Genomic DNA, 10,305 nt, shown 5'->3' with positions numbered 1-10,305 from the left:
AACCTCATGAAACTGGACAGAAGTGTGTATGTGCTTGTAATAACGTGCCCTCTCACTGCAGCTGGTGGGGGACCAGGCTCCAGCAGAGACAATGAGCTCTTCTGGCTTGCATCTGCTGAGAACCTGGCCCTCCTGGGAGGCACAGTAGGAAAATAAAAGTCTCTGTGAGATCTCCATGGAGTGACGGGGGATGCACACGAATCTGTCTGCAGCAGGTTGCAGCACGTATATTTATTTCTCCTTCCTTAGAGCCTCTTCCCGGGACAGCCCAATGCTTGGATGAAGGTACTATGAGTGGCTTGTGGTTAGAGCTGCAGTGGTATATGTGGTATTGGTGGTATGGAAGTATCCATGTGCAGCTCCTAACGGGTGCATTGCAGGGGGAAAAAACCAAAAATAATTAAATACCCTGCGGGAAGAGAAGGTGTTGCTGGGGTACCTCAGGTGCTGGCCAGAGGTGGTGATTTTTAAAATTTTCTAATTTTCCTCTTTTTTTTTTTTTTTTTTCCCCTTTGTTTCAGGGGTAGGACAGGGCACTACTTGGCTTGGTGGGTAGGAGGCTTTCTGTGCAGGATCAGAGCAGCCTGCTGTCTCAGAGCTGCGGGCTGCTTGGCACACACTGAGACAGGCAGTGTTTTCCAGGCCAGCTTTTTTAGCCAGTGAGAATTCTTGTTCCTGTCTCTCTTCTCTCTGTCTGTTCACTGGCTTGGATGAGTTTGGAGAAGGAAGGAGCAGCCTTGACGTGGTGGAGTTTAACCCAACAGCTTCGTTAGTGTTCCCTGGTGCTGTGCTGTGGGAGCAGCCATGTGTCAGAGCCGGCTCAGCAGGCCCTTTGCTGGCTGCTGGGCTGAAAGGGATGGAGCTTAGTTTATAGCCCTGGAGTAGCTGAACTTGGGGCTATTTCTGGCACACATCAACATCTGTCTGAAGGAACACAATGTAGGGGAAACAAACTTGGATTTGTGAGTTGCTTTTGTTTCTTCTGAAAAGAAAGAGTTTGTATTTCCCCCTGCCCCCCTTTCAAGGAGGAAAAGCCTTTTCTAGGGCTGCATGCAGTGTTCTCAGAAAAACCATACTCCTCTTGTGGCGTGAAGGTCGTGGACGTCCATAACAGTTGGTCCTTGACACAGCTGCCGCCAGGCTCTCTGACTTGAGGGCCGTCATCAGGGTCCTGGAGGCCTTGAATTTCATTGCGTCCATCCTGCACACCCTGTGCTAGCCCAGAGGCAGGACCACCAGTTCATGGCAGGGGATCTGCAGTGGGCACTGCACTGACCTGCGCTGTCGGTCCTTCCCCTCTGCAGCTTCAGGTCTGGCTGCAGCGAGCCAGCACTGTGCCAGGAGGACACACTTTGAGGCATCTAACAGGAACAGCTCTGTGAGTGTTTGGGTGTCGCTCTGGTGACATCTTGCTGCAATTTGGCCCAAAAAGATGCTTATTCCTCCCAACAGGGCCACTGGCGCCCCTTTCTTTCAGGGGAGATTGGTCTGCTGAGAGCCAGGAGCCCTGGTTTTGCTGGTGGGGAATGAATGGTCCCTTTCACGCCCCAGGACTTCAGCTCAGCACTCTACCTCATTTCTATCGAGCAAGCTAGAATCCAACCCTCACTTTCCCTTGGGCTTCTGAGTTAGTTGGTTTTAATTACTGCTTTGTACATGGTGATGATTTTAAATTGGAAGGGGGGAACTTTTTTCTACTCTGCTGGTCTGTTGGCAGAGCACCTGAGGGAGGGATTTGCACCATTTAGTTTCTCAGTGGCAAGTCCTTCCAGATCAAAGTGTTGGTCTGTCTGTCACCGTCGGTTGTCTCTGCCTTTTCACGACCACCTCAGATTATTGAAGAGGAAATGCTGTCTGTAAGTTCTTGTTTGTTTTCCCAACTCTGTCTCCCATCTGCCAGACTCCAGCTTAACGAACCTGTCTCTCTCTCTAGCTAACACTGTGTGTCTCTGAAGCTGTAATTTCATAAAAACTGGTGTGGAGAACTGATCCAGAGGAAGGCAGATTTAAAAATAGTTAGAATCATACCAGTTCAATGCGTGTATGCGATTTCTCAGTTGGCACTTGGAAAGGGGCATCACTGGCAATAAGCACCCACTTCTGTCATCCAGAGATGTCCAAGCTGCAAACTTGCTTGTACACCAGCATGATGATGTGTGGGCAATTTTATTATGTCAGTTGTGCTTCCAGTGTTGGGTCTTCAGCTGCAAAATAACGCAGGCTGTTATGAACTTAAATTAAATAATAATTTTCTCTAGAAGTTGCCACATACATATATAGTTCATTGTGTTTGCATATGGATTAGTTCTGTTGCTACTTTTTACAGATCCCTTTGAATTGGTGCAGGGACTTGCAGGTCTATACAGACCAAGGGCTGGAGCCCACCCCTATTTCCAAGCAAAATGCTGGGCCTGAATTTCTGCTCTGACCTCTTTTCTCCACATCACTGAAGATTTTGTGATGAGAGATGCATGGAAAGGGTTTTTGTCCCTCTGGCTCCTACACCTCTCGGTCCATGTTTCTGTAGAAGCCACAGAGAGCCAAGACTGAGTTTGCCTTTGAGCATAAGTAGTTGGCTGTAATTTAGAGGCTTGTTACTTGTGTTGTAAGTGTTCAGAAGAATGACAGCAGAGCAGGGCTAGAGCATGCTTGATGTGGCATTTGTGCAGAGCAGAGGAGCCAGGTCTCTTGGGACTCGTCCACTAAACCCAGTTGCCTTTTTGAGAACCTGGAGAGGAGGCAGGTTGGGATGGGAGAGTGCCAGCAGCTCCCATGAGTTTCCTTTGCTCCTCTCAGTCTTGCCAGGGGTGCTGTGAGCACTTCTAGACCTGTTGTGTCTCTCTCCTGTGAAGGAAGCGCTGCAGCTACTGCGTTATGAGAGTGTTTTAATGTGTTGCCCTCCTGTGCAGTGGGACTCTGCTGTGTGTTCTCAGTGAGATGACTGCAAGCTCACTTGTCCTGCTGAAACCTTCCCTCTGGTTCTTCAGCTTGGCTGCCCCGATGTCTTGGACAGCAAAACTTGCTGTGTGAGCCCTGGTGAGTCACTTCTCTTTCTAATGGCTGTCCTGGTTCATCCTGTCTTGCAGTTCAGCTGCAAAACCTCCAGGATAGGGACTGTCTTTGACTGAAGGTCTGTGCTGCACCTAAAATAACAGTCTCAAATCTGCGTTGGGGCCTCTTGGTGTGCTGCAGTGCTGATACCCAAGCCCAGCTTCAAGATGAGCGTCGACTTTCTGGCTCTCGATCCGGACAGCTTCCCCAAGACATGCGAAGTCGAAGGGCGTATCTGGCGTTTGTTCCAGATCAGCACAGACCTGCTCCTCAAGTCTTTCTGTCTGACTTGAATGCAGATGGCTTGGCATTGAGCAGTTGCCCTTTGCAGACCTGTCTGCCTGGCTGAAGTGGGATGTGCTCTGGTAGCTGGAGTGTGATCTGCAACAGAGTCCAGCTCACAGGTCCTGAGCTGCCCCGGAGCAGAGCTGAGGGGTAGAAGACTCATCTGGGAGGGAGAACATGTTGATGCAACGGGAGGCCTCCATGGGACTCCTCATGTTAAGCAATAGGGCAAACAGCTTCTGTACTAATCTCAGCAAGCTCCTGGTTGTTTAGCCTGAAGAAGCTCTCCAGGTCAGGAAGGCACTTCTCTTGCTGCTCACAGTGCTTTTTGGAGGCCTTTCTGCAACCCTTAACTCTCACAGAGGTAACGGAAGGTGCTTGTTGTCTCCTTGCATAAGGTTTCTCAGCAAAGCATGCAAAGTTGCTTGGTGCTGTACTTGGGGTGGGGGCCAGCCTGTTGCTTCCAGCAGGATGGAGGGCCCACAGGGGAGAGCATGGGAGAACTGGGTGTGTTAATCCTGCTTCTATTGCCCGGAGGCAGGAGCATCCCCACTTTCTTCCCTGCTCTTTTGTCCCCTTCCTTTCCAGTAATACCTGCTGCTCCACTCACTCTGATCCTTGCTTTGGAGTCGACAGCTGGGTTGGCTTTTCCCAGTACAGCCAAGGCCAAGCAGAGAGAGGGACTGTTGCTAGGTGCAGTAAAGTGTCTTCTGATGTCTTTGATAACTCCTCTGCTTTGCATCAAGGAGGCCCTGGTGACTGAGGGAAGTCTGGAGAGAGCAAACTGCCACCAGCACACGGTGGGACTTTTGTCCCTGAGATGGGAGGGTTGGTTGGACCAGGTCAAAAGAAGTTCTTGAGAGCTGAAGTGGTTGTGTTTACAAGGCCAGTCTCTGCTGTCTCTGTTTTGTCATCTTGGCTGCCATTATGTGAAGGTAAATGAGGTCTCTGAATTTCCTGTGATCCCAAATAAATGCTGGGGGAGAGGATACTTGCAACACTGTGCAAGCAGTATCAGAATGTAGGACATTTCTGCAGTCCTAGGGGCTTGCAGGATTGTCCCCTGTGACACTTCCACTGTGGCCCTGTTGTGGCTCCTGTCCTGTCACATTGTGGGTACCGGTCCGGATGGGTGAAGGATATGGTGGGCAAGTGCCTCTGCGAAGATGTTGGACTATTTTTGTTCGTGGCTTATTTTTTCCCAAGGTGGAATGTTGTCATGGGAGCAGGATGTTCCTCAGACTGCCAGTTGTGGTTGGAAATCCTGTCTGAAGGTAAAGGGCGAGTCAGCGATGGAGCTGGAATGAGAGCTCAGGAGCCTTTGCTGCTAATGAGGAGTTTTGGTCCTCTTTTTCCCCTTTGTGGGCATCCAGGTAAATCTATACTGCCACTGCAAAGCCAGACACCTCTGTAATGTGCCCACAGCCTGGGGACTGTCCTGCACTGCCAGGGAACTTGCCTATTTCTTTGTGACATGGGGGAGATGTTTTGAGGCATTCTTCTATCGTCACAAGGCCTCGCAGCATGGAGAAGTTAAGGCTCCCCAGACTGAGCCCAGTTTGCCAGGAGTGTCGAGGCCAGATACCGGGGCAAAGTTTGCCTGCTGTTTTGCCAGGGTGCCAGCCTGACTGTTTTCACTGCGAACGTGCTCTGGCATTTTTGGCTGTAGCTAGGAGGGTGCCGAGGGACACCCATCCCGAGCAGCCAGGGGGAGGGAAGCTGCACAAGGCAGACATAAGTCCTGGAGGATGGAAGGGGCTGCAGGAGCTGCGGGCCCTTGCGGGGGGCTCTCGGGAAGGAGGAGCGAGTGCCCTTCGTGCTGGGGCTCAGCATCCCCACTGCCTTGTGAGCTGAGCGGGTGCTGTGCCACCGAGCCTGTCCCCACAGGGGTGCAAGCAGCCAATGGTGCAGGCAGGTGGTGTGGCACCTCCCCGCTGGGACTTTGGCCTTTTTTCACCTGAGGCAAGGGCGGGACCTGCCCTGGGCTTGGTGCTTTCAGAGCCCAGCGTTGTACTGGGACGGTTGGCCGCTGACCACGAAGCAGGTGAGTTTGTGTCTGCAGCCCCGGGCTTCTGCCTGGTGGCAGAACGGTGCGAAGGGGCTGCGCTGTGCCCCTGCGCAGCCGGAGAGGTGGCAGTCTGTGATGGTGGGGGAGTGTCCACCAGCGTGTTTGAGAGCTGCTTTGCTTTACTGAAGACTAATGCCCTGCCTGGTGCTGCAAGGAAAGTCATGGCAGGCCCCTGCTTTTCAGAGCCTAATGGCAAGCGATGTGCTGGTCCCAGAGGGTTTCTCCTCTCCCAGCAGGTACTGGTTGCTGATGGCTTCCCCCCACCCCCGCCGCCTTCTCTGACTGTGAGCGGTCCCACGGCTGCGTCCGTGGTGGATGCTGGCACGGCTTTGCTTCCTCCTCTTGCCCTCTGAGCCCTGCTTCTTGATGTTGGCTTCTCTGGCTGGGGCACTGAGTTTGTCTGCTCTCAAGACGAATGGAAATATGTGGAAAGGGGAGTCCTGTCTTCCCCTTCTGCTGTTTATTTTCCAGTCAAGGTTGTCGTTTGAATGTTTGCTTTCAGTGACAGCTCCAGCATGTGCTGGCCTCCAGTTCTGTCTCATCCCAGCCTGACCGCTCTGCACAAATGTTTGTGCTGGCACGAAAGCGGGGATGGGAACACATGTTTGGGTGTAGGGAGAGGACAAGATCGCTTCCTTTGGCCGCAGCGCCAGCTGACGTTGGCTAAAGGTCTTCTGTCAAAACGGCAGCCTGCATGCGCTCAGATAAATGGGCTTGCCTGAGAGGCTGCGCTCAGCTGCAGAGTGGGGCTTCTGGGCCGGGGAGAGCCTGGAAATGGGAGGGCTGGAGGAAGGTAGAAGTGAAGAGCCGGCCTCTGGGGGGTTGCTGCTGGCAGGACTGGGGGAGCTGGTGGACTGGGAGCTGGTGGCTGGCTTGGAGAAGCCAGTGGTGGCTCTGGTGGCCTGGCAGAGTGAGAGCAGGACAAGAAAGAGGGTGCTGAGTTGTTGGGACCTCCAGGGTCAGATTGTGGGCAGAGCAGTGGCATCTAGGGGCAGAGGTGGCAACCCGCAGCCGTAGGGCAGCGTGGTGGCAATCAATGCCGTGACCATGGTCAAAGAAGTGTGGGTAAGCTTAGCCTGTTCCTTCTCCCGTGATGCTTCCACTTGCAGAGATGTTGGGTGCTCTGTCCCAGCCTGCTGGCAGCACACGTGGCATGTGATGGTGTGCTCTCCCCTATGCCCTAGGCTGGGCCGTGATTCTCCTGAAAGCACTTTTCCTTCAGGTGATGAGGCAGAAAGGTTAAGAGCCCAGGCTGATCAGGTCTGCACTACGCAAAGGCTGGCCATCCTGAAGAAAACCTTACTGTCTGGGTGGCGGAGGTGGCTGAGTGTGTGTGGCAAGGCAGGGGAGCGAAATAGCACCATTTTGCCAGGGGCTGGGGCTATGAGGACCAAATACATCCAAAGGTGTCTAGGTTGGCATTGTGGTACCCCCAGTCTGGGTGCTCTGCTGCCCTCGGGAGCTGGGAAAAGGGAGAGGCTGGGTTGAGGAGGCTCCTGGGCTACCTGCACGTGGCAGCCTGAGCTCTGGGTCGTTTGCACGGCTGCTGCCCTAGCGTGGAGGCTGCGCCGTGTGTGTGTCGCTCTGAAACTAATTTGCTTGATCATTTTAATAAACGTAGAAGGGATGTCCCGGTGTGTGAGTAATGGGGCATTAATCCATGCCTAGCTGTGATAACAGCACTCTAGGAAGGAATTAACGCCTCATAATTCATCGCCTCTGCAGCTCTCGCTCTTGTAGTTATGGGATGTTTGATTTAGGACCCCCCTTCCATGAGGGCTGCTCAGCCTCTTTGGCTTTGAGGTGGATCTCTGGCAGCTCTTGTTTCCCCTGCCCACCCACTGCCAGTTTCTTCCCAGCTCTTTGTGCCACGTGGGTTCCCAGTTCCAGCAGTGCTGTCGTCCGCCTGGCCGTGAAGTTTAACCACATGAAGGCTTCTTGGGGCATCAGCACCTTTTTGGTGCTGCTGACTTGTCTGCTGCCCCAATGCAGGTGCTGATGGGAGGTTTGCTGGGAAGATGCAAGCCCTGCTCGCTGACCCTACTCCCATAGGAAGCCCTGGAGCTACACTCCTGCTTGGCTGCAGAAGCTTTGCTTGCCTGGGCTTTTTTGTTTGCATTTTCTGGCTCCTGAGAGCATTATGTTCCTGGGGAGATATACTTAGGTCTTTACTTAATCTCTTTCCTTTCTATGTTAAATGTATAATGTTGTTCTGGATTTGTTTTTTAAATATCCTATAGAATTACTGGCATTCTCTTCCTAGCCTGTGTTTTTCCTCCTCTCAGACTGCAGCAGCTATTTTCCTGCCCTGGGGGGGACTGGGGTCCAGCTCTCGCCAGGAACTCCCTGGCCAGGGCACTGGAGGCTTCATCATTCACCATCTTTTAAGGGACTCGGGGAGTTCTGTAGATTAAGCAAAGTGCTCAGATAGAGTTTGCAGTGGCTTTGGGTTTGTTTTGCAAATGGTCATTCGCTGGAGCTCTGTTTAAACAAACAGAGTTCAAATAAACTTTCTGCTTCAGCGCATTAAAATCCCTTAATGCATTAAAATCCCCTGGCCGTGGACATCCCGGCCTCCTCTGTGCCAGGTGCTGTATAAACAGTTATCAAGCACTGGTGTCTGCTGTAAAATGATCACATCGTTCGCTTCCCCTCGCTTGGCCGTGAGTTGAGTGGCTTTTGTTAGGGGAGATGATACCAGTCCTGGCATTTGCTGGCCGTACAGCCAGCACCAAGGAAACCTGTAGCTTTGCCCAGTTTTAAACCCAGGGGAAGAATGGTTTTACCCTTTCCTGCTGTGCAGCTGCAGCAGGAGCATCAGTTCCCTGGTGGGAAGCAGCAGCAGTTTTCCAGCTGGGCTGGGCAGCTGGGGAGGGCTCTGCGGCAGCCGTGGAGAGCCGAAGACAAAACTTAAAAGAACAAAAGGGAAGAGATAGCTGTCCCAAGGCCTTCTTGGTGCAGTAGCATCTTCTCCAACCTGCACCACCCTACTTGTGTCAGTCAGCAGGTAAGAAACAGCCCTGTGATGCGTTTGTGTGTCCATCTCGGTCTCTTGCCCTCTCGGCTACCTGTCAGTGGTGAATATTAGCAGCCCGGCTGTCTTTGTGACGAGTGCCTGCCCTCCTGGTTGCCCCTCTGCAGGGAAGGGTGCCACAGGAGCAACAAGGTGGGAGTTTGCTGGAGCTTGGAGGAGGCTGTCAGGACCACTTGGTGCATTGTATTTTGTCAGAGCTGCTCCCTCAATAAATACGAGTATCCTATTGATGGTATAGACGTTATCAAGTGAGTTTTCTTGGTTCAGGGCTTGTTTATGCCGGGGTTACAGGCTTTCAGCAACTGGTCTCCCTGTGTTTTTATATTTTGGTCTTACTCTGGTTAGATTCATTGAGAATTAGATTAACCTCAAACAAACTATTCTTGTGGACATGGATATGAAAGGGCACACAGTGAAAAGTGCAGACTTAGCTGATCTGGAGAGGTTTAACATCTGCTTCCACAGATTAGTTGAGATCAGGTAAACTGTCCGAAGAGGGGTCACGGGAGGGATAGAAGGTGTGGTAGTGGGTGAGGTTTGCATGCAGTGTTTTGGAGAGGAGCCCCTTTCCTTAGCGAGCTCCACGTGCTGGTGTCTCATGGCTTTGGCTGAATGTGGGGCTCCAGAAAAGGCAGCTTTAGTCTCGTATCACCCAGGCATGGGGCTGTGCAAGTGCCTTCGTGCTGTCCTGTCCTTGGCACTTGGTGTAGCAAGGAGGGGAGCAGGTCGGTGCTGAAGTGTCAGTAACCTCACCCCCTGTCCTTCCAGTACCTGTTTGCACCATCACCAGCTCTTTACACTTTTTGAGGGACCTTTTATTCTCTGGAACACCTCTGGCCCTCAGGTCGTATCTCCAGAGCAAAGTGTCAGCCTGAAAGCCACCTTGTTGGATGTGAGATTCTGTGTGGCTTAGGAAATCTGCAATTAAGGGGCAAATTTCATTCCAGAGGCAAAGGGCAAAGGTATCTCCTCCGTTTCTGGCTCGCCACCCAGGTGGCAGCTGGAAGGGGAGAGGGAGGAGAGTGGCTGAGTGCTGCTGAGGTGCCTGATGAAGGCATGGGGCACCCGATTCCCAGGTTGGAGGTGAGGAGGAGACAAGGGCACCTCCAGAAAGCTGAAGGTTGTGGCCGCTTCTGAAACTTTCTCCGGTGTCCAGATTTCTTTGTGTGGTGGCTCCTGCCAGCTCTCATTAAACAGTCGCAATTGGGAGTCTTGGAGAGAACTGTCTTCCTGCAGACTTGGAGCTTCAGTGCTGTGCCAGCAGGCAGTGAGCTGACAGGAGCGACCCAAAGGGCAAAGTCACATCCATAGCTTGGGGAGGGAGAGGCACTACTTAAAAGATAAAGTTGGCACAAGACTGAGCATGGGCTGTCTGTTTGGGCTGGGAAAATAGAGGAAAGATTGTCACCACGGCAGGAGCAGGTTTTTGAAGACTGTCCTTTAGAAACGGCACATAGGTGTTGGAGGGAAGTGCTGAACAGTCTTGTGATGGCACATGATTGTCTTGGGGTGGCTGGATGGACCTGCGGGGGGTTTCGAGGTCCACACAGTGCTGTGTGAAATGCTTCCTGGAGTTCGAGAGAGCTGTGACAGGTACTGCTGTCCTGGATGCTGGGCAGAGCTCGTGCACTGCCTGGCTGCTGCCCTTCCTCGTGGGCTGTTGGAGCCTGACAACTCTGCCAGCTCTTTCCTCCATATGTGCTTGTATATTTATATACACAAACACATTTATAAGGCGCTCTCTGGAGCTCTGAGGTGACCAGATGCTCCCTTAAGTCATTTGTTCCTCGGTTGGCCTCACCCTGCAGCCTGCACAGTAGGACCTGAGCTTCATGAAGAGTATAAGTGTCTCAACTTTGTCTCCTTT

The sequence above is a fragment of the Leptosomus discolor genome, chromosome 12 (genome assembly GCF_034619465.1).
Source record: "Leptosomus discolor isolate bLepDis1 chromosome 12, bLepDis1.hap2, whole genome shotgun sequence".
NCBI classification, from domain to species: Eukaryota; Metazoa; Chordata; class Aves; order Leptosomiformes; family Leptosomidae; genus Leptosomus; species Leptosomus discolor.
Note: the sequence above shows the minus strand (reverse complement) of the source record.